Source organism: Nyctereutes procyonoides, unplaced genomic scaffold, assembly GCF_905146905.1.
Source record: "Nyctereutes procyonoides isolate TBG_1078 unplaced genomic scaffold, NYPRO_anot_genome, whole genome shotgun sequence".
NCBI lineage: Eukaryota > Metazoa > Chordata > Mammalia > Carnivora > Canidae > Nyctereutes > Nyctereutes procyonoides.
In genome coordinates this window covers 66,536,385-66,560,249 of record NW_026575135.1, presented here as the reverse complement: position 1 = coordinate 66,560,249, position 23,865 = coordinate 66,536,385, and the positions used below count along the sequence as shown (strand labels likewise).

The window sequence follows — 23,865 nt, the reverse complement described above, 5'->3', positions numbered from 1 at the left end:
CTCTTTCCTATTGGCCACAAGCACTAGGGAAGCCAGGTACTGGCCCTGTCCGGGGTGTGCACTGTGGCTCATCAGATTCTGGGTGGTTGAAACAAGTATCAGGTACCATTAGGTTCCTACTTCTAGATCAGTGCTGACTAATTGTGGCAATAAGGGGATGTTCGAGCTGCTCATGCAGCGCATACTCCTACCTTGGAGAATATTAACCTTTTCCACTTCTCTAGATATTTTCATACTTGCTTTGTGTCCCCAACACTTAGAATCCCTGTATTCTTGTGCTGTTTCTCTTAAAGTGCCTTGTGTCATGCGATCCCTATTGTCAATTCTTGGCAAACACTTCCAGAAGGAGAAATAGCCAGTGGAACTCTTGCCTGCCTTACGGATTTCGCCCTCTGCTAGCTTCATGTGCTGTGTGAATTGTCAGTTCTATACAGATTGTCATAGTCAAATATAGAAAATTCTGTATTGAAATAGAGTGCTTATACAGTACAGAGTCTCTCAATCCTTAAATTTCCCTCTATGTTTTAACAGGTGAAGAGTATCAGCAGGTGAGCTATTTTCATCTCTTTGGGGTTGTGTTGAATGCTCCTTAAAGGTCATTGGATTTTTTATCTGAAGTGTTTGTTTAGGAGATGCCTTAAAGTGTACAAGGCAATTGTTAATCTGTTGACTTTTAACCTCATGACCCATGTAGAGCTTAGAGTCAGAATAAACAGGTAGAGGAGCGGAGATAGGACCATGTAGCCTTAAGTTACCATGTTTTTGTCACTCTCCATGGATCCTAGTTTATGCTTTTGTTTACCTCATTATAGTTATCTCCAAACTGACTTGAAACTTCCAAAATTGGAGTGCTTTATTGTATTTATCTGATATCTCAAGTTTTATCTCCGTTAGTTAAAAAAAAATTCAAGATCTGTTCAGAAAATTTGGCATTTAAGCAGGATCACAGTGACTTTCATGGGATTAATAATTCATATATTTTATCACATTTGGGACATTTCAGTAAGTCCATTATATCTTATTTTCTGTGCAGCCAGTAAATTTTGTAGCTCCTAAAACCCATGAAATGAAATATAGGTTTGAAAAGCCATAACACTATCAATACATTAATATTTATGTAGCTCTTTTCATGACAAACATTCTAAAATGCTCTCTAGTAAAGTGAGATGTAATAAAGCATGAAGAGAATGTGGATGATTACAAGTCAAAAGGTTACTTTAGAAGACAAATCAAATGAATTTGTTGGGCAAAGTGATTGACCAGTTTACACACGAGATAGCAACTCTGTTTAGGTGAGCTCAAGCCTTGGAAACTAAAGAATTAGAAGTGGGCCTTCAACCATCAGTACAGCATTACTATTAAGAAGTTAGACTGAGCACAGCACTTCCACTGAGTCAGATTAAATAGTACCATTCCTCATAGACTATAAACGAGGAGGGTTGCAGCTCATGGGCTGTTTTCATAACTCTATTAATATGACTTTGCATTTCTAAATGTAAATAAGGGAAAGTAAGCTGAGAAAATGTAGTCATAAAAGCATCTTTAATTTATTGTGGGGTATTATTTTCTTCACACATCACAGAAGCAAATTATTGATATAAATTATGCTAATTTCTTTCTATGATGAGGTCATTCATGAGTGAAACATAAATCTGGAGGACAAATGCCCTTTCATGCCTACCTATTGCTTCTCTAATTGTGGGTTGTTTCCACCCAATTTCCTTTAAAAACAGATGGTTCTGTGGAAAGATATTCTTCAATATAAGATGGTTTTAGTTATTCTCATTTGATTAGAAATGTTGCAAAAAGCAGGAAAATTGGTGGAGTGGTAGCATAGAAGGCTGTCGAAGGACACAATTTCCAAGACACAGGAATGAAGGAGGCTGGAAAATCCCATAATCCTAGTATTGTTGTAGAACAATGCAAACTACTCAAATCCTTCCAATGATCATGAAAAGTGATTCCTTTTTTTTCCCCTAGACTTGGCCCCATCATCTTTCAAATAAAGATACTCTAATCATAGGTTACTGATTTTTTTCCCCTCCTGATCTAGGAAGTCTGAAGAAAAAGGGGTCTGGTCACCATTTATTGTAGCTCCATCTTCATTTATCTGAAGAGAAGGGACCAGGAATAAAAATTGCCAAGAGTGAGCATCACTCTTGATGATCCCGTCATATTCCACTAAGGATCCATGTTTTCTGATGTAATCAGACACTTGAGTAATACAACCTTTTGGCCTAATTACCTCCCTCATTTGGGGCCAACATTCCTTAAATGAAATGAATACTCATAAGTCATTCTTTGAGGATTAAAATAGGCTTGGTTCCCAGTACATTGTCCCTGCAATGATTCCCTGTTCTGCTGAGAATTCCATTGACTGGTTCTGACACTTCAGAGGTTTATAAGGAAAAACACTCCATGATTTGAGACCCCTCCGTGACTTGCCATCATCCACTCATTTCCTCTCATGTTATATCCCAATCACATAATGCTGATTCTGGAGTAATCCATGACTCTTCCTTGCTGTTCCTCACTTGATTCATTGGTTTCCTGTCTGAAGTTGCCTCTCCCTCCCCCACCTGTCTAACTCTGTTTCTCCCTTTAAGATTGGGGGCACCTGGTGGCTCAGTGGGTTGATCCACTGACTCTTGGTTTTGTCTCAGGTCATGATCTTGTAATCATGAGATCGAGCCCCACGCCAGGCTCCATGCTCAGCACGGAGTCTGCTTGGGATTCTATTTTCCCTTTGCCCCTCCCCCATGCTTCTGTACTCTCTCTTAAAAAAAAAAAGATAGAGAGAGAGAGAGAGACTTAATTCAGACATCCTCTCTTCCAGAGATACTTGGACTTCTTTTTTCCTTTCTCATGATTCCATATGTGTGCCTCTATTGTTGTTATTGCAAGTGAGTCACAGAATGTGAGCTTTTGATAGTAGACTTGAATTAATTTACCTTTGCATTCTAAGCACCCATCAGACTTTATGACATTTATTTTTTTATTTTTATTTTTTAAAGATTTTATTTATTTATGAGAGACACAGGAACAGAGAGAGAGAGAGAGAGAGAGGCAGAGGGAGAAGCAGGCTCCATGCAGGGAGCCCGATGTGGGACTTGATCCTGGGTCTCCAGGATCATGCCTAGGGCTGAAGGCGGCACTAAACCTCTGAGCCACCCGGGCTGCCCGAGACTATGTGACATTTAATAGAATCTCAGTAATTATTTGAATGAGTAAATGATGTCACCAGGCAAAAAGTGTACCTTCATATATTTGCTCCACCAGAAAACCCACAGCATCAGAGTTGCTTTTCCAGAGACACCCATTCCTGTCTTATAAATAACCACCTATAGCTAATAGCATTGCCAGATCTTTGTATCTGGCCCCTAAAGTTTAAAGGCATTCCAGTTTCTGCCCTAACAGTGTTTATATTAGAACCATTAGTTAACCCCAGAGGCTATTTAAGAATTAAATTAAGAAGCAAAACAAAACACAATAAAATCTTGGGAATAATAAATCTATGCGAGACATTTGAATTTGGCTGAAAGGTCTGCTAATGCCCTGAAATTTGTGGATCCCAGGCAGCCTTTCTGCTGGGTTTTCATAATATGTGCTTATAAATCCTGAATGTAGCTAAGCTTCCTTTTTAAATGAGTACACCCTTTATTTGTCCAAAATTATAGACTTAGGAGCTTAGCATCTGTTCCTTCCAAAACACTTTGCTTAATAACGTAAAGGCTTGAATTTTTCAGGCAAGTATTTACAAAAGTCTAGATTTTTGACACAGGTATTCCATTATTGACCTCCGTTTTATACTTGACCAACTTGAGTAATTGTTAGCATTTATGTGATTGTTTGCAACTCTTACTGACCTCCATAGTCCTTTGATCATGAATAAAAAAATAGGAGCTAAGACCTTGGGTTGATGATGGTCCCTGAGAACTCAAATTGGCATCTACTGCAGTGTTTTTCAGACCTGAATTCCTGAATCACTTGAATCCAAAAAATCTGGGATGATTGCTAAAAGTCAGCCATCAGAATCCCACCACAAACTGAACCAAACAGTTTCTTTTTTTAAGATTTTATTTATTTATTCATGAGAAACACACAGAGAGAGGCAGAGACATAGGCAGAAAGAAAAAAAACAGGCTCTCTGTGGGGAGCCTGATGCAGGACTCAATCCCAGGACCTCAGGATCATGACCTGAGCCAAAGGCAGATGCTCAACCACTGAGACACCCAGGTGCCCCACCAATCACAGTTTCTCAGTGTGAATCAAAGGGTATGCATTTTTACCAAGGGATTTTTTTAAAAAATGTATCATTAATAGAGAAAGGCAGCTTCTGGTCTATAATAATTATTTTCAGTGCGGTAATTTATGAATATCTTATTTGGACCCAAATTTATCATTCAGTCAGTATTTGTTGACAATTGATTAAGTGCCAAACTGGGAGAATATAAAGGTGAAAGGGAATTAAAAAGCATAGGGTCTTTCTGGATGCCAGGATAAACAACTGAATACTTATAAAAAAGATGATGCCCCACCCCTCCACCCCATACAGATTCTCTAAAACATTGGAAGCCAAACATTTTCTTATATACAGATGGCAAGGTTCTTAATACCAGACTGGAAATGGTCTTAATAGTAAAAGGGATCACATATCACATCTTCCAACACTAAGCTGTCAGGTTTGTTTCAACAGACCTCCGGTTTCTAACTTGTGTGTAAATAATAAAGCTGCTCTGTGACAGGTTATCTCATCCACTTGATGCCTATGAACCAGCTTTCAACAATTTTATCTTTCTAGGGCATATTAGGGAATTATAGCCCAAGAAGGTCTAGACTTCAAATGGATGCTTTGTAGATACTTGATTTATTATTCAATGACCAAAGTGGATTGTTTGGTTTTAGTTGCTTTAGAATTTTCGGAGACTTGAATAACAGTTGTGTTTGGAGGCATAGCATTTAGGGCTCTCACCTGCCCTGCTTGTGTGTTGTGAGAATTGCTCTTCCTAAGGACACTGTTTGCCTGAGGGTGGGGTCGCCCCTCAGTCACCTCAGAGAGTGTGTGGTTTGGCCTTCTGTGTAGGCAATTGGTCTTGTTTATCAACTCAGTTTTCATAAAAAGAATGGCAGTTCTATCCCGGCCTGGCAAGCTGATAAAGCATTTGGCTGGTCCCTTAACTATCACCCTGCAATTCGGGTACCCCTTGGCTCAGATTACCTTAACTGTACTGCCATACACTAGCTACTAAAAATTCAGTTGAGAGATAGAATATTCCCAATAATGTAAAATCCATCATTGGATTCAACCCAATTACAACATCTTTATCAACATCCTGTACTATTGATTTTCTTACATTGCCCCTTTGGCTTGTCATCAACTTCTATTGAAGGATGTCATCAGAAACAAAGCTATGTAGCTCTGCGACTTATTTACTAGAAGGATTAAGTTGCTGGTTCAGCACATGACAGAGTATCCTTATAAGAGCCTGGAAGAGGTATTTCTCTGTGCTTTTTCAGAGCAATTGGTATATCTTTATCTTATGAACACAGTAAATTACAGATCTAGTCATATTTTCCTCTTCCTGCTGACAGATAGAAGGAGAATAACAAATTAGAGATCTACTTTTACTATGTGCATAGGTTTTTATGGCATAAATGTTGTTTACTTATCTCCTGGCACTTCACATTTATTACCCTTAGTTGTTCATTGCCTCAGTCCTCTTCCAAACAGAGAATATATTTCATTTTTCCAGCCTATGTGTTTCTTCATGAGATGCCCTATATTCCTGAAGCAAGGCAAAATACGTCGTTGGAGGTTTTGCTTGTTGGTTTAAAGATGAGTAGTCACTAATGATTAAATCAAGAGGCTTCTGCCTAGAACAATAAAGAATCTAGAGAAGGTTGGTAAGATAAGAAAAGGGGGTGGGATAGAAAATAGGGTAAGGAGAATTGGAGAACTTTGGCAGAAGAATAGGCCGAGGTGAGCACTTGATATGGAGACTCAGCTAAATAAGAGGATCCTATACTTGGTTTTTGAATACTCAGCACGAGAAGGTAAAGACTTGCATGAAATGGAAGTAATTACAGGAAACAAACCAAAGCTCTGTATTTCTTGCATGTATCAGGAAATATTTTGCATAGGGAAATGGGGACAAGGTATGTACTTACCACATTTGACCTTTGTAATATCAGCTGCTCTGTTTTCATCATAAATGTTGTCTCTGCACTTGAGAGTATTGGACTCGGGTGTATACAAATTAAGTAATCAACTTCTGTGAGTTTGGTCCAGTTGAGCATGGATGGCTTTAGTCATACTGCCTGCTGTTCCTATGATGTGTGATAATACCTAGTTTGACTAGTTAAACCTTCATTATAACAGATCATGTTCATGGGGAAAACCATTTCATATTGCTGTTTTAATAACCACTGACTATCAGAGTTAGAAAATACTTTTGAGAACATTCTGTTACATGTATTCATTAACACTTGCTGAAACTGGGGCTCAGACAAGCTTTGTTACTTGCTGAAGGTCACAGCCATTTAGTGGAACCTCAAGAAGAACAGAAGTCACTTGGTTCAAAGACCAGCAGTAACTCAGAATGGTTCAGTTATTATAGTCCCCTACTCACTGAGTGTTTTGTGCCATTTTATTTTTTAATTTAATTTTTTAATCTATATTGAGTCCTATATCCACCAGATGCTAAAACCAGAGAAAATGTTATTGTTATTACTGATTGCTTGAAATTCCAGTCATAGACTGTGCCATTTCCAGAGCCTGGAGGTGAGGTGGGCTGCAGGTGAGATTGGAGGAGCGGGTACTAGCGGCAGTTTAATGACAGAGCTATGACACAATGGCCCTAGTGATTTGAGGTAGCTAATGGAGACAAAGGAGATCTATGTTTGCTTGTGAAGTACACATTGAAGTAATTATCTTGATCATGTAGGTAAAGGGCCCTTTATTTTGCATAAAATTAAGATGAATGAGTCTAATGGGGTTATAAGGATTTTATTATCTAAATAATTACCTCATTTAAAAAAATTCATTTTGCTCCTGTAGAAAAGCAATAGTTGTTAAATTTCTCCAGTTATAGATCAAGATGTTTTGTGCTTACAAAGTAAATTATGACTGAGAGCTTAGAATTTATAGAATTTATTTATTTATTGTACACAATCTGGTAATAACTTTGGTTGTAGCACATCTCAGGGAGTATGATAATCCAGAGCTGTTGTAGTCTGGTTATTCTGTGTTGATGTGAGAATAGTTGAAACTCATAAACAACAGTCTTCTTGATATCATGTTTTCTTTATATCCACAGTTTTTCACTAATCCCAAGCATTTGGAAGTCAAAGACAATAAGGACATTTAAGGGTTTTTATTTTTAAGCATTTTAAACATTTTTATTCTGGGAAGCACAGTAAATACAACTCATCTAACCTTTGATTTTTTATCAAATAAAATGTTGGGCTCAAAAGTACTGGTACAGTCTAAAGAAGACTCCAGGGCCTTTGTACATAAGGAGATAATGCATGATGGGCAAGATATACTCATAGTAAACAAAGCAAATTTTACTCTACTGTACTGGAGTGAGATATTTGGGAAGTTTTTTTTCTTTAAAAAATAAAACAGTAATAAATATATGGTGGACTGAGCAACCCAACAGTGTGTGTATGTATGTGTGTATGTGTGTGTGTATTGCTTTTAAGCTGAGAGAAAAAAAATTACTGAGAATATGAAAATTTTAAACTCCTACAGCAGTTTTCCCATCACCATAAAGGTAAGGCTAATATCAAAGGATCCATGCTAGTAGAAATATGGCTTAATAATATAAATTAATAAGCTAAATTTTTCCAATATTTAAGTTACTTCTTCATATTAAATTAAGAACTTACCAAAGCAAATTACTTATTTCAGATTGTTGAGTTTCCATTTAGAACACTTTTTTTTTCCTGTAGTGTGCTAGGAGAGGAAAGGGCGTGCATTGGGGTGGAAGGGGAACTCACTTTTTCCTTGGCTCTATGCTTCCTTCTGGAAGGGGCCTAGGGAGAGTATTGTAGCTTGCTTTTTGAGCCACTGATGTCCCTCTCTGAAGAAATAATTTGTCCCACTGGAGTTCGGATGGAGAGGGGGAGTTTGATCTTCATCTGTTCTGTCTCACTTCTTTTTTGGGAGCCTACTTCAGGATGTGTACATTCCTCTTGGAGTCATGTATTGTAGGTTCTAAATGTGAAGGCCCTACTCCTGCTCTGGAGCCTGTGGTGGCTTCTAACAGCTGGGGACTGTGGTGGGTGAGTCTGTGCAATTCAAAGATGAATCCCATTTGCTTAGTTAAGCCACAGACACCAATATCAGTGTCATTAAGCAGAGAGGTGATTGGAAAATTTGCATCTCTTGGACTCTTATGACTCTGCCTTGGTTCTGAATATAGGCAGCTGAGAGAACAGGTAGTTATTTACAGGCTGCCTGAAAACCCAGACAGATTGTCTTTCCTTTGTCAGGGGTAACAGTAAAGATAGGTCCATGCCCAAGGAACTGAACATGTTCTCTGACCTCAACAGGAATGCTACTGATGACACATCCACATATGATGACAGAATTGAATGCTTCCACCCAGAAATTGTAAATAGTCCATAATCACACATGTATGTAAGTCAACTCAGTAATTCCAAAATTTGTTCTTTTTCTGTGTGGGCAGTGGTGATGGAGTTTCAAAATGCTAGTACTTCTCTGAAGACAAACACAAATGTGTTTCTTTTGTGATTAGTTGGATTGAGCATAGTTAAAAAAGACACGATGGGTTGTGTTGGAAAACACAGTCTCTAATGTGATTAGTTACCTCTACAAACTATATTTTGTAGGATAATTTAAATTCATCTTCTAGGCTAAACAATCATTATTGCCCTCCAGCTAACAGATTTGGAGTTGAAAGTTATCATTTATAAACTGGTCCCATTGGTCTTGGAAGGTTCAAATTTCCCCATCTATCCCAACTGTCCTTGACATCGATTTGAAACAAAAAGATGGTTCAGCTTAAAAGAGCATCTTAGAAATATGAGAAATATTTTCTGGAATGGTACATTCTGTTGTATGATAATGGGTTCTCTCTCTCTCTTTTTAAAGATTTTATTTATTTATTCATGAGAGACACACAGAGAGAGGCAGAGACATAGGCAGAGGGAGAAGCAGGTTCCCTGTGGGGAGCCTGATGAGGGACTCAATCCCAGGACCCTGAGATCATGACCTGAGCCAAAGGCAGACACTCAACTGCTGAGCCACCCAGGTGCCCCATTGATGGGTTTTCTTGTGGAGTTTTAGATGGACGTGTTTGTAATTGAGATGTTGGTATTTTCAGAAGACATTTATCAGCCCAAGGTTTTTGATAATTCTTTGCTTCAGTCTTGGGAAAAGCTTTTAAAATGCATTCCAGAACTATATGTACAATTTCACCCAAAAAAGTAGGCAACGTTTTCATACATACTAGGTGTTTCAGTAGAGCGTGCACTAGTTATTTGACAAACACAGTCTTGAGTGTTACTGTTGGGCTATTTGGTCAGGAATATGTGGCAGAGAAATTGCTTTTATATTTATTTTCTGTGCACTCCCAGGCACATGTAAATATCTTCATGATTAAAAGCTCTTGCAAAGACATTGTTTATGTCAATAATGTTAGGACAGGATAAATTGGTACTAAACATTTGGAGTGTTTGACCCCACACAAATAATTTGTGCTTGATCATTGCATAATTTGCAGAGATATTAATTGCTGGCCCCTCTGACATACATCATTTTATGGACTTCAAAAATTTATTTGGTGTGGCTTTTATCTTTAGGATGTTTGTTTTCCATCTTGCTCCTTTTCTTCTCAAACCCTATGCTTCAACTAGACACTCCAGCTGAAAACCACTTTTCTGAACTAAACCGAATGAAGTGATAAGACTGTCAGATGAACCACAGTTCCTCCCCTGTCAACCATGAAACATTTTTTTTAACAAGGAAAGAGTGAACATTTGACCTTTGTCTCTGACTTACTAGGGAAGGAGGGGCAACCAGCATCTAGCCACGCCATTAAGGTGATGCTGTGAATGATCTTGTTTCCTGAGCAGTTTTGATCCATGGGATTTTTTGATCACTGGCCTAGAAACTGCTTATGCACCCTCATTTTGGGAATAAATTGCTCACTGACTACACCCACAACTTTGGAGGGGAGGGAGAAAATTCATTGAGCTTATGAGTTGGACATACGAAAATATATAGCTATGAGCAAGGCTTTGGTTTCACTTCCTCTGATATAAGGCTTTGTGTCATGCAGTAAGCTCCTTCTCTATCCCTCCCTCTGGAAGATTTTTATATGGCTGTGGTGGCAATGACCCTGTCCTTTCCGTCACGGGTCTGGGGAATGTGAAATTATTTTGGTTGTCAGTCTGAAATGCCTCCAGTGATTATGCTGGACTTACCAAATGGAGGTCAGAAACAAGGCAGTAGAGGCTGTCACCTTTGGAAAAAAACAAGACTTGAGGAGAGCATAGTTTCTGAGTGGGATAATTCAACAGAATCGGGAATGAGGAGGGTCTCAGAGTTGGAATATAGATGCTGCCTGTCAAAATGGGGGAGAGCAGTTGGAGGGGGCTGCTTCAGGCAGCACTCCTCATTACTCATGCTTTCATCACCATTAAAATGCATTCCCTGGTCTTAGGCTGCGTAAAAATGATTTTAGTTAAAATGCACTGAAAAGAGAATGGAACGAAGAGAAGAAATACCAGGTTTCTGCTTGTAGCTCTACTCAGATATAGAATTTATTATTTTTAAAGTTAGTCCATAAAATTCTCTCAGAAAGTCTTCTGCATTTCAAATAGCCTCTTTCTTAAGGAATGTCTTTTGAAGTTGAGTTTAACTACAATGGAAATACAACATGAAAACACAGTATAAATTAGAGTGGTTATTTCTCTGCATCAGTTCGTGTGTTCCTATAGCAACCCTTCCAATTTTACCTGCCCCTTATTGACCAGATATATTTTTAGTGACTGCTTACAGCAGAATAAAAAATGAAGAAGAGGAAAAAAAGGGGGAGGGGCATTAAAATCAGCCTTTGTTTCCTTTTCTATAATGAGTTAACTGGCTGTGAATGCAGCCATGCCTTAAAATAAGTGTCATGGATTTTTTTTCCCCCTTGAATTAGTACACTTGAGGTCCGAAGTCCGGGAAGTCCATAGTGAGGCCCATATTTTTGCCCTAAGTATTTGGATTTTTAGACAAATGGAAAACTGTAAATGTATATTGCTGCACTGTAAATGTATTTGCCAAATGCAGCCTATGTTTTCCTGACCTATGGTTGCAGCAATTGCACTGTCAAGAGGAATGTAAATATTAATGAAGGATGTTTCTCAGGAATGGATATTCAGTGAATCCTCTTTATCTGTCAGAACTGACTCCATCAGTGCATACTTTCCGGACAGATCGAATGTTTATAGAGTCATAAATTGACGTTTATCTGACAATTTTTGTATTCCTACTCAGTGGCTTTTGTTATTAGGCATAGACGTTTCAATGTACCATGGTGCTTCTGTGGAGAAATTAAACACCATTTTAAAATAAAGGTAAGAATGAAATAGAATGCAAAGTTAGTGGTCCTTTCAAGGGTTATTTGGATATGAAATGTAAGTACTGGCTTAAATTAAATCCTAGTATAGAATTTAATTCTTGTCTGCTAAGGCATAAAACAATCCTATTATTAAAATGACTCATTATTAAATTGTGATATAACATGATAGATATGCATGAAGTGACATCTTTGTTCTCTAAAATATGAACAGGTGATGAGATTGCTTTCTTCTCTGTGCATCCCCCCCCCCCCCGAGAACAAAACAAATTTATCAAAAGAAAATAAGAAAACACTTTGTTTTCCAAAAAATAAGCACAATTATTTCAAAATTAAAGTTATGTAATAAATGCCTACCCAAGCATGCTTGCATATTGATATACATACTCTCTGTTAAGTAGTGCTCAAGAACAGGAGGAAACGAGGCTTTATAGATGTCTGCCATGTGCCTGCTAAATGCTCATAAAATAATCTATTATGAAAATTAGCCATATTATGGTAAGCTTATATATGTAGCAAGAGTTGTTATTGGTCTCCAACATCAGGCTTATTAAGCAATTTCAGTAGACATCTGTAATAGACAGGATAGATAAAATTCTAAAATAGACCACATAAATTTTAAAATAATTTAAATATCATTTGGCCGAGTTGATTTTGGAAGCCGAAGACTGAAAGAGCCAGAAGCAGCAGGGAAAGGAGAGGACTTGAAACTACAAGGAAAAACGTCTATTTCTCTTTCTGTGTTCCAGAAACATCCAGAGGGCCTGGGAGAGCACACCCAATGAAAATATCTCCTACCATGAGAGACCGGAATCAAGGTAATGGAAATAGACCACGAACTCTCCCACATTTACTTTTACTTAACCTCTATTTGGGGTTCTTAAGGGGATGCTGGTTAGTGAATATCAGGACCAATCTTAGTGGTAGTTGGCCTGCTAGCAAGAACCCTAGGTTCTTTAGGGAGTCCCCCCAAAACCTGCCCTTACTTTTCTTCCAAATATCTCTCTCTTGTCAACATCCACCATCTATCTGGGTAATTAATGCCCATCACATATCTGATCACAGGATCATCTGTGTTACTTTTGATTCTCCTCAAAATGCAATCTAGAAAAGCCTATCCTCTAAGTTGATATTTATGGCATATATTTGAAAGTAAGTTTAACTACAGGAGTCAGAGAAAGCCTAAATGTCCTGCCTAATGTTTCTATACCTTCTACGTACTTTATTATCATACTTACAACTTTGTAATTAAATTGTCTATGTTTCAGCATGTTCCTTATCCAGCAGTGGACTTGAAAATTACAAGATGTTCAGAAAGGTTCTGTGTTTCACTTACTTGTTTGTCTGTCTCTAAGGACCAAGTATGTCAGGGACTATAGAAAGGATAGATCCCTCAGTCTGGGATTATTTGATTTCTGAAAACAGAATAGATGAATGTAGTGAATATCTGTTACCATCTTGGGCTGCTCAGCATCTTTTCCATATAGAGCTTTCCTGTTCCTTGTATGATGGAGCTGATAATGACATAGCTTCACCTTCAGTACTAAAATACTTGGCAATTATGCTAGGCTGTCCAGAGTACTCTAGACCTCTAGAATCTTTAATTTAATCAAAACTGATAAGATGGTTCAAAACAAGCCAATCAGTTTTTTTTTTTTTTTTTGAGGAATTGACATGGATGTTGAAATTTAAGATTGGTACTCAAGTGATCAGCATTGTTGAGGATCATTAAAGGTTATCACTGCCTGCACATTGCAGAGAAATATAGCAGGAGGGGATCGCTGGGTGGCTCAGTGATTTAGCACCTGCTGAAGCCCAGGGCATGATCCTGGAGTCCAGGGATCCAGTCCTGCATTAGGCTCCCTGCATGGAGCCTGCTTCTCCCTCTGCCTGTGTCTCTGCCCCTCTTTCTCTCTATGTATCTCTCATGAATAAATAAAATATTTAAAAAGAGAGAGAGAAATATAGCAGGGAATGAGGTTTAGCAGGAGAGAAGAGAGCCAAGGGGAAAAAGAAAATGAGATCCATTTCCTGATGATATCGCTAAATTCCTGGATCAAGCCCTAACTGAAGACAAACACTCTATAGACATTCTAGGCCTCTGAGTTAATAGGTTATTTTTGTTTAGGTTTGTTTTGAGTAGAGTCTGTCACTAAAAAAAAAAAAAAAACATCTAAAAAAATTGATTATTGCATGGGATACCATGGGGTTTTACAAAAATCCAAGCATAGAGAACAGAACGCAGTTGGGTGATACAGGAGAGCAGGAATCAAGACTGATGACCTTCTCCATTTCCTTGTGAAGTTGAAGGCCTCTTGCCTCTGCTTATTTGCTTCATTTTTCATGATTTGTGAAGCTGCTCTGTATGGATACCTGTGATCTCTCTGCTTCTTTATCACAGTAGGTGATACCTTGCATGTAACTTAGAGTGAGCACCAGCATCCCTACTATTCCTCAAAGCACTATCTCACTTTCCTAGCTTTCTGAGTTTCTATTCAAGTAGTCACTGTTATTTTCTAGATATCACTCATGATCTTTTTATATCACTCTTCCCCTGTTGCAGTTCAAAATCGCCAGAAGCAAGAGTTCTGCTTAGATGCCCCAGCCCAGGTCTCCTCCCAGATTCTCTCTGTGCTTAGCCATTACTTGTGTGGGATCAGATGGTGTGCTGTCTTCTCTGGGTTCACCTCTCAAGGAAGGATTGTGACATGGGACCATTTGGGAAGGTAGTATGACAGGAAAGCAAGGACAAGTGTCTAAAGTATGGAGAGTGATAATAATGATGATAATGCTGGCCTTATCCGAGAACCAGACGGAGCTTAGGCACCTTCTCAGATTTTCAATGCCTCATCTTTCTTCCATTTTCATAAACATATATATAGATTTTTTTTCGTGTCAACTATTGCCTAAAATGATGTGATAACTCTTTATTTGCTCTTTTTGGGTGTGGATGAAACCCTCACCAGAGGGCCTGAAATTTGGCTTCCCAGGAAGCAAAAGGCATGCCTCATGGCATGAACTGAAATCCTGGGGAGTTACTGCTATTTGGAACCAAATTTGATCAAAGGAAAACAAGAGAGGGTCACCCAGAAAATGCATCATTTCCTTGTCTCTGCCAGATTGCTCAAGATACAGCTTTTCTAAACAGCATGTGAGTAGAATTTGTTTTGTGCCTGGGGTGACCCGCCAAATATTGTCTGTGTGTTTTTCCAGCTTGTCGTGAAGTGGCCAGTGAGGTGACACATCACCTCTCAATCACTTCCCATCCTTCCTAGACCCTTCCCCTTGCCCCCACCCCGGCCTCACTTTTGCTGATTGAGACTACCTCTCCCTAAAGAAAGCAGTACCATGTCAGTGTCCTCTCATTTCATGGTTGATTTTTAGAGAACGTAGAACATGACCTGAAGACTACCCACAAGTACTTTGCTATGCAGTCCTTGTAACAACCTTTTGAAATGGTTACTGGTACTATCTACATTTCAAATGAGGTGCAGCAGCAGGAAAACATTGCATTCACATAATGGGAAACTTCAAGAGGTTTATTCACAAAGGAGGCATTTGTACAGTTATGGGGGAAGGGATGGGGAACCACATTTAGAGCAGGAATTGGGATCTGGAGAGAGCAGAGAAACCGTTGACCACCCCTAGACCTCAGGGTATGAGGAAAGCAAGCAGCTACCAGAATGTGGAGAGAACTGTGTCAAGAATAGCATTTTGGGTAAGTGCAGTCCACCTTGATGAGTGGGTACAGACAGGGATTTAGAGATCCTGACATCGCTGTCTTCATGCATCTCTCCTCTTCATGCACCAGCTTCTTTTTTGCAGTATCCGAAGTCTGAAAGCAGTGGCTCCCTGTGAATGTATTCTAGGCCTCAGCATTCCCGGAGGACAGGCAACAAGGGTGGAAAGTGAATCTGGAGCAAAAAACAGCATTCATCTGACAATGATGCATTGGAAATTCAGGAAGAATTGTAGAATTTGAGTAAGGTCACATGGCTAATAGAAATTTCATTTTGTTTTTTGGTTTCAAAGACTTCCTTGTGCAAGTGCTTTTGGAAATAGTTTCATTTATGGCTGGGAAGAACTTTCTATGTTTTGGTGGAGTGCACTCTTTTAATACTAAAGGGTATATGTTAGCAAGCCAGTTCTCTGGCTAGCTCAGCAGGTCTTGAACTACAATCTCATTGCACATCCTAGAACGAGGCATCTTTAGCATTATGTTCTTGGTTCGCAAGGGTGGAAATTCATAAAGATTGGATGACTTCTACACCCACAAAATGTTGTTGCTTTTTCTGAAACTTAAATTAAGCAATTCTTAGAGATTGTTAGAATACAGTTAAAACATTTGAAAGCAAATTTAACTATTAAATTTATAATCATTGTCCAGATAAAGTATACTTCAAAATTAAGAATACAAAGCATGGTGGTTTTATGAATAAATGTAGTTTTATATAATATATATTTAATGCTTATCCTTGTTGGAATTTGATTTCACTCCTTTTCTCTTGGAAAGAGTCCATGCAAATGTACTTGGCCAACTCTTTCACCTTTCAAGAGAATTAATTCTTTGTCATGGCCCATACTGTGTCCTCTTCTCATCCTCTCAATGCAGATTTTGCCCACAGTTAAATGAATTCCACTGAAGGTATTTTTTTCCCTCATCTCCATCCTTTTCCACTTCAAGTAATGTTATTTCTGCATTTTACTTAAATCTCGTGTTTCTCTAAAACAATCTCTTAGAGGATTTTGATGCCTGGAGCACACATTAGCACAACATTGCCCCATAGCCTTTCAGAATCAAGCTTTGAAATATATGTACTTTGTGTACCATTGCAATTAAATGACAAGCCAGTAGATCGCCCTCACGGATGAGCCTCAGATGATTTTTACATTATGGAAGTTTTATTCTTTATTGTAATTGTAATGAGCTATATTTTCATTATTAAGAAGCTCCGTCAATGCATTGACACAGAAGATTGCATTTGTAGATCATCTATAGTCCCTTCATTTTCCAGATGAAGAAAACAATGCTCAATCAAGTAAGGTGACTCTTTAAAGGTTATATAGCTAGTGATTGCTGTGTGAGTTTTTTTTTTTTTTTGAAAACCAAAGAAATTGTGTAACACATTGCAATAGCTCAATATCCTAATGGCCTGGAAGCATAAATCACACTGTACTCATTGACTAAGTTCTGGGTGTGACTTAGAACATCCTAGAGGGTCCAAAGCCAACATCTTTAGGAATCACTTTGCCCAAACTAGATTTTGTTTCCCCACCCATTCTTCACTAAAGACCCATCGAAAGGGATTATTTTGGAGATGAAATTTAGATATGTGTCTTCTTGTACATTCACAATAGAGACTAGATTATTAACCATGTAGCAGGAATTTTAATGCTTGATCATTTGGTGTTTCTCCTGAATCCATGTGTCAAAGACAGTGATGTCATGGATAACTGACCCTGCTTCCATATTCTTTAACAGTGTCAGTGAAGAGAGGCTTTGCATGAGAAAGGTCTACATTGCAGGACACAAAGACTCTCAGGGATTTTTTTTATCTGTGGTTCTCCCAAATCCCATCCCTCTTAGTATACAGCAACAAGAGTTTAGGTGGTCTCAAGCATCTGACTCACTTGGACACCGATGATTTGTCTTCTATCTTCTTAGCATGTGATGAGGATTGGTGACTGGAAATACTCAGGACAAATGAAAATGTAACACAAATCTGAAAGCATAGAAAAATCGACTTCAACCTGAGCAGTGTTAGCACTTTGAATCTTGTCTCTTGAATACGTCGTAGATTTCTTCCCTTTGCCATTTCTGGTCCTCTCCAACTTAGTATACCTACCCAAATGCTTTCAGGTCTCAAGGCTCAGAGTTACATCAGGCTCAGTGCTAGACTGCATCATTCTTGTATTTTCCTTTGTACCTTCTTATTCTCTGGCTCTTTGGATAGTCTGAGTGGTTGGTATGTTTTCTTGAGCACCTTGATTTTGTTAGTCTAGCTTTCCACTTTCTCTTAGGGCAAGACACTTTGTATTAGGCATAGCACTTTTCAAAGTACTGCTTGAGCAGATCTGATTAAGTACGATTAATTCATTTCCTGGACATGTATATTGAGTGTATACACATTTTCAATCCTTAAGCCATTTATAGTCTTTCAGGGGCAGATTTTTAAAAATCTCTTGTATTTCACTGTAAAAAGCTCAATTTACGTCAGTGATTTTCATGCATTTAATCAGTGACTTTTGTGAAAAACAGATCTTCAGCAGAGTAGGTGAGTTCTGTAGTGCCATGTAATTGGCTTTTTAAGTTAACAGTGTGTTTTGGTATAAGAAATAACAAAGGGATGCGTTGTGTGTGGATGTGTTTGTGTAATTTCTTTTTTTGTGTGTGTTTGTGTAATTTCTTAGGGAAATTAATACCCCTAATTAATTGAGACAAAATTGAGGGTTCTTTATAACATTAATTTGCATCTTTTGACCCTCTTCCAACAATTGACCCAACGTCCTCTACCTGGAGTCTGAAGATCAAGAGCTCAGGAATCCGTTTCTGGCTTTTTCTAAAGGGTTTAAATGAGTATGTGGCTTCGAGAAAGAAATCTTTTTTTTTTTTGTCTTTTATTATTCAGAAAGATTGAGCTATTAAATTCTCTAAATCTCAGTTTCTTCATCTGTATATGGGCTTAATATTACTATTCTCTGAAATATTGATCATTAATATGATATATTTAAACTGCCTAGTTAATAGTATGTATATAGTAAACTAAAACATATATGCCAAGCAAAGTATATGTCAACCATTTAAAGCATTGGCAAACCTTCCCTTGTAAAGGACCACACTTTCCCTGTTAAAGGCCCTGTTAGGCTTTGGTGGTCATATGATCTCTTTTACAAATACTCTTCTCTGCTTGTAGCATCAAAGCAGCTATAGACAATGTACAAACAGATATGTATGGTTGTGTTCTGATAAGACTTTATTTAAAAAATAAAACAGGTGGTGGGATAGATTTAGCCTGAGAGTTTGAAAACCTCTGATTTAGATTACTACCTCTGTGTTTGCTGTTGTCTACTTACATACCCCATTCCTATCGAATTTTTTTAAGAAAAGCAGTAACTGGCTCATGGTAACTTTTTAAATCTATTGCAATGTATCAAAAGTAAAACTGTATTTGCAATAATGAATTGGATATATATTAATAACCACTCAGATGAAATAATATAAAGATGTTACAAATATGGGCTGAAGTGACCTAAGTATTTTTTTCCTAATTCCACTCTACTCCTTCCACCTAGACATAAATGCTATTCTCATTCAGTGTTTGTCATTTCCTTAGCCTTGTACTTTTGCCAAATTAATGTATATTTTTAATAAATAGAGTCTAGTATAAAATTGTGTGTGGGAGCACCTGGGTGGCTCGGTCAGTTAAGAATTTGACTCTTGGTTTTAGCTGAGAAGTCGTGATCTCAGAGATGTAAGATCAAGCCTGGTGTCGGCCTCTGCAGTTGGCACGTAGTCTGCTTGGGATTCTCTCTCCCTCTCCCTCTGCCCCTCCAGCACCTGCTCTCTCTCTCTTTAAAATAAATAAATCTTTTTAAAAAAATTCTACATGTGTCATATCATACCTCTTGTCCTTGCTTTTTCACTAAATAGCAAATATTTAATGTGGAAATATATAGATTGAGTTTATTTACACTGTGGTATGATATGTGAATATATCATAATATGTATAAATTTATCTATCTATAAAGATTTATTTCTCCTTTTCTTTCTTTGATATTACAACTTTTGCTCTGCACATGCTTGTACAAAACTTGCATGTGTCATGTGTGGGGATTTATCTAGAATAGGTATATAGGATTAAATTCCTAAATCATCTTTCACTTTTCATTATTTTGCTAGATAATCCTCCAAATTGACCCTAGCAATTTGCACTGTACTGGTATTTTTAAGTTTCCTCATTTATGTGTGTGGGCTTTTTTTTTTTTTAATTTTTTAAAATTTAAATTAAATTTGCCAACATAGAGTATAACACCCAATGCTCATCCCATAAAGTGCCTTCCTCAGTGCCCATCACCCAGTTACCCCATGCCCCCAGCGACCTCCCCTTCTGCAACCCTTTTTTCCCAGAGTTAGGAGTCTCTCATTGTTTGTCTCCCTATGTGTGTGTGTGTTTTTTAAATTTTTATTTATTTATGATAGTCACACAGAGAGAGAGAAAGAGAGAGGCAGAGACATAGGCAGAGGGAGAAGCAGGCTCCATGCACCGGGAGCCCAACGTGGGATTCGATTCCGGGTCTCCAGAATCGCGCCCTGGGCCAAAGGCAGGCGCCAAACCGCTGCACCACCCAGGGATCCCCCCATGTGTGTTTTTAAATGGATTTCACAATTTCTTGGGTACAAGATGGCATTTTAAAATGCTTTGAATATACGTTTCTTTGATAACTGGTACTATATATATATATTCTGATTCTGTGGATTGACCATATATACCTGTTGTCAGTTTTTCTGTTGGGTGAATTGTCTTTTTCTTACAGATATTGAAGAAGTTTTTATATTTTGTAGGTCATAATTCCTTGGCATTTAACTCATCTTGCAAATAATCTTCTAATGACTGACTGAGACTTAACATTGTTGCAATGCTTTTCAATGCACAAAAGAATTAAAATTTAGAATAGCATCCAATCTATCAATATTTTTCTCTGGATCTATGATCTTTAAGTCACTTTTAGAAATATTTTCCAATATTAATGCCATAAAGACATTCTAAAACTGTTGAAGTTTTTTTAAGCATATAGTCAGACTTGTTATTTTTTTTTGAAATTAGTTTTTGGTTTTTATTGTGTAAGATAAGGATGCAATTTTTTTTTAATTGAATAGCCAATTTTCCTAGTATAATTTATTGTTAGTCTCTTTTGCCCACGACTTTCATTGTAAATTTATTTATATATTTACCTGTAGGTCTTTTCTGTTTCATTGCTCAACTTCCCTATCTCTATGCCAGTAACCATGTTTATTAATCACTTTAGTTTCATGATCTCCTGATGTCTATAGGATCCATAGTTTGTGTCTCACCTGCTCTCTTGCCTATGAGCTTGTCCGTTTAAGTTTTCTTGACAAGTTCCTTGAAAAAAATTCCAGACTCTTTGCTTTCTTATATAAGTTTTTTTTTTCTCATGTTTCTTGAAAAAAAAAATCCCCATTGGGGATTTTTATTGGAACTCCATCTAACTCTAGGTTAATTCAAGACGTACTGACAGTTTTGTGCTATTTAATCTTTTTATCCATGAGCATATGCATCTTCCTAATGTTTAAACTTATTAAGGTAAAATTTTGTAATTTTTCTTTTAATACTAGTCAAATCACTTATGTTTAGTCTAGTGCCTTATACTTTTCTTGCAAGAGAAAAATGATAAATTTAATCTAATAAGATTTTATATTTTATGTAAGATTTCATCACTCCATGTGGTTCTGTATAGGAATGTGACTGATGACTATATATTGCATTTATATTCAGTAATCTTGCCAATATTTCTAAGAATGATTTCTCTGAAGAGTATGTCGGGATTTCTATTCAGATAATTCAGTGACAGTTTTGAGTCTGTCTCTCTAATCCACAGAGAGTTGGCATACTGGTGCTAGACTACATGTCTTTGGTCTTTAATTGGAGGGAGGAATAAGCCTTAGACTTCTTTAAATCATTATCATTATAGCAGCTGAATATAATTCCTAATGGATACACACAGATTAGTTTTGGGGCAGGAAGCTGACAGAGATAGAGCGTTGACTTATCAATTTTTAATTGCCAGATGATTTAGAGAAAGAAGTTTCTCTTTTTGCTTAGATTATTAAACTAATAGATTATAAATTCAGAGATGTAGAAGCCCATTGTTGCTGCTAACTTAAACTTGCCTGTAAAAGAAGCCAACACAAAGGAGTGTAGAGCCTGGAGGAAAGTGAGAAATAGGTGTATGAGAACCTCATGAGTGCCATCTTGCCTGCAGTGTTCACTTATGCAAGTCAGTAAATTCCAAGTTTGCAGGAAATTACAACTGAACTGGTTAAGTCAGTTTATTTATTTATTTATTTATTTATTTATTTATTTATTTATTTATTTATTTAAAGTCAGTTTAAATTGTATATGGTCACTCATGCCAGAAGAAGCCTCAAAAATTCTGCATACTTTGCCCCTCTTGCCTACCCAGGGGGTGCCTCCCTATCAAGGTTCTTCCATCAGCCTAATCTAACCACTACAGTCAACTAAAAAAAATAATATTAAAATAAAATAAAATAAATAAAATAAAATAAAATAAAATAAAATAAATAAAATAAAATAAAATAAAATAAAATAAAATAAAATAAACTCTGCTTTGTGAGGCCAATTCCTAGCCACCACTGTCCTGGGACACAGGGAAAGTCAGAGTTAGAAATTATCACCATCAGGGTTGTTCACGGATGTGTCTTCCAAAGGAACAAAAAGTCTTCCTTAAAATAGATCATTATAAAATGCACATTTGTATTTGTATGTTGTTCATGAATGTGGTAGTTTGGTAATCCGTTTCTCTCTCTTACTAAACCAAGAACTCCTTGAGGAGTTCTTTTATCTTTGTATTCTAAAGATCAGTTCAGTGCTGGGCCTTTTGGAGATAGGTAATTATGGTTGAGTTGAAATTACTGATAATTGTTCAATATTGTTCTAAAAAGGTAAGTAATTTGCATATAAAAGATTTGCGTTTTTGTTATTTTATTCTTTGTAATGTGGAACAAATTCTATTTTGTAGGCAGAGAAAACAATACATTTCAGAGGTCATCTTTATATTGGCAAGAATTGGACTCTTTCCATTCAATATTTTGTGTAATCCTAGTTGAGAATGCACCAGTAATTCAGCTCCATTTCCAGAGTAACATTTTGTCACGTCAAAAGTTGGATACGTCATTCTCCTGCACTTTTATTTATTTTTCTTTTCTCAGTAAGTGGAAAACTTGAGATTTAAAACCTGGCTGAAAATTGGGATCATTTATTTGTGAACATGTAAACATAAAAGCAAACACAGAACATGACTAAAAGGAACCCAGGTTTACCCTAACGTTTTACTTGGAAGGTTTTGTTTTGTTTTGTTTTGTTTTGTTTTGTTTTCCTCCTGCTACTGCAGCTTTTAGAGAAACAATCTGTTGTCTATCATCTTGTTTCTCTCCTTTGCTTTCATGTGCCAGAAAGCTTGTGGGATCAAGGAAGAGTGCAAAACAATGCTAAAGCATATATGCATTCCTGCAATTGCCTTCTAAAGGTGAGCCTTTATCCAAATCGAAAGAGGTTTGACTAGCAAGTCACTCATGTAATCAAAACACAAGACCAAGTGCATTTACCTTTGGGTCCTTTCCTGGGCACTTATTTTGCAGCTTATTTTGAACACATAAGGACTGCTTCAGTTAGTATTTTGGCTCTTAGCAATTCTTTCTACTGACATTACATTACTGTACTCTCCATCACAACATTCCACAGATCATGGAGAAAAAAGAAAACCAACAATGACAACAGTAAAAACACATGGGCCTGGATGTAACTGGACTGTCTTTTTTTTTTTTTTTCTTTTTTTTTTTAGGTATAACACAAAAGTAGATATCTTGAGCGGCAAAGCTTAGTTGATTGTTACACAGTTTTTGCTCCCTTGAGAGTATAATAAATGATGTCCTTTCTGTACATTTTTTGAGGGGTCTTTGATTTGAAATTGTTTGAGGCCATAAATCTTTAGAGACAATCTAGACAGCAGGGATGAGTGAGGCATAAAGGGAAATTTATATTGGATACAAGTAGAATTTGTATTTGGATAAAACAAGAAACGTTTGGATAAAAAAACAATTGGACAACTCAGTGTGTTGTGTTTGCTAATTATAACACTACTCTTGGTAAAAAAAAAAAATAACAAAAGCAAAACAAATCCTCTGAATGAGAAAAGCTTTCTGGAAATTAAGGTTAAGAATTAAGGTTGAGAGTTAAGGTGAAGGGTTAACATTAAAGATTCTGGAATTTGGGGTTTTATTTTTTTAATCAAATGTCATTTTGTTTTCTTTAGAGGGCACACTGTTGAACCTCTCTCTTTAATGTATAGCTGAATAAATTAAGAGGTGACTAAAACATGAATAAAGAGATTTCACCCAGATTTTGAATATTTTTCAGGTAGTTGTCAGAGAGATTAGGTATATGTGGGGAGGAAAATGTAGGGGCTATTATTTGTTCTATGGATTTCCCTAATTTCCCACAAAAGTTTATCA

General features: G+C 37.2%; 1 long non-coding RNA gene across 1 annotated transcript in view; it reads left to right on the top strand.

Moving 5' to 3' along the window:
• LOC129495087 (uncharacterized) overlaps positions 1-23,865 on the top strand; it is a 567,660-nt gene that overhangs the window by 350,275 nt on the left and 193,520 nt on the right. The window contains exon 7 of the long non-coding RNA XR_008661454.1: positions 12,344-12,412. This is a non-coding gene — a long non-coding RNA (uncharacterized LOC129495087). The remainder of the gene's footprint in view (positions 1-12,343; positions 12,413-23,865) is intronic.